We start from the raw sequence: 1,137 nt of genomic DNA on the forward strand, positions 1-1,137 counted from the left end.
GGTGAGACAGGGTCTCGCTGTGTAGTTCAGGCTGGCCACCACCTCACAGCGATTCTCCTGCTTCAGCCTCTGGACAGCTGGGATTACAGGCACAGGGCCACCAGTTTTCTGCAGAATCCATTTACCGGAAGTGGCTGACTGCTGCCATCTGCTGGATGAGTACAGGAAATCCAGAGGATGGGAACTAGAAGCCAGCCAGCTAGGTCAGGCTGTGAAGGCGGCAGCCGAGCAGGTAGAGCTGTGTGGCAGGCAACTATTGAAAGGATTCCCTGGAGCTCCAGGACCCAGCAATTTCTGGGGTGGGGGGTTGGTACCAGGGATAGAACTCACTTGGGTCCTTGAGCTTGCGAGGCAGGCGGCGGAACCCCTGAGCTAAATCTCCGGCCTCTCAGGAATTTCTAATAGCAGGTTCATCTGGGCAGCCATGCTCTAGAACTTCTGGGGTGGTGGCTGTGGCCGCGGGGGAGGGCATAACGAAGTCAGAAGAGCAAACCCAAGCAGTATCAGTGCTCTGCAGGTTGGGGAAAGGCCAGGGTACTAAAGTATTTAAAGCTTTCATTAAGCCAGCCTCACTGCCACCCAGCAAGGCTTTAGGTCTGATTTAAACCTCCATCTCATTCATCATCTGGATATCAGTGATCTATTTCTGCTGGTGTTTTGCAGTACCGGGGATTGAACCCTAGACCTCGTATGACATTCCCAGCCTTTCTTTATTTTAAGGCAGGGTTTGGCTAAACTGCTCAGGCTGGGCTCAAATAGGCAATTCTCCTGGCAATCCTAGAGTGCTGGGAAAACAGGCATGTGCCATTGTGCCCAGCTACCAGTGACTGTCTGGCTGTCCTGACACTCTTTGCCATTATAGATAGCTAAGTTAGAAATTAATATACAGTCAGAGGGATGGGAGGGATTGGGGCCAATTGTAGGGGTGCATACCTATGATCCCACTGCAGCAGGGGGATTGCTGCAAGTTCAAGACCAGCATGGGCTACTAAGTGAGTGAGTTCAAGGGCAGCCTGAACTGCATAGTGTGATCTTGTCTCAAAAAAAAAAAAAAAAAAAAAAAAGAAAAAAAAGAAAGGGATTGGAAGTCAGCACTAAATACTAAATACAAAGATGTCAAGGGCCAGGGATTTAGCT

At 50.1% G+C, this 1,137-nt stretch overlaps 1 long non-coding RNA gene across 1 annotated transcript in view; it reads right to left on the reverse strand.

Moving 5' to 3' along the window:
• LOC117287352 overlaps window positions 1–620 on the reverse strand; it is a 1,391-nt gene extending 771 nt beyond the window's left edge. The window contains exon 1 of the long non-coding RNA XR_004518628.1: window positions 331–620. This is a non-coding gene — a long non-coding RNA (uncharacterized LOC117287352). The remainder of the gene's footprint in view (window positions 1–330) is intronic.
• Window positions 621–1,137: the final 517 nt, after the last annotated feature.

Source organism: Fukomys damarensis, unplaced genomic scaffold (genome assembly GCF_012274545.1).
Source record: "Fukomys damarensis isolate Sample0158 unplaced genomic scaffold, DMR_v1.0_HiC HiC_scaffold_23, whole genome shotgun sequence".
Lineage (NCBI taxonomy): Eukaryota > Metazoa > Chordata > Mammalia > Rodentia > Bathyergidae > Fukomys > Fukomys damarensis.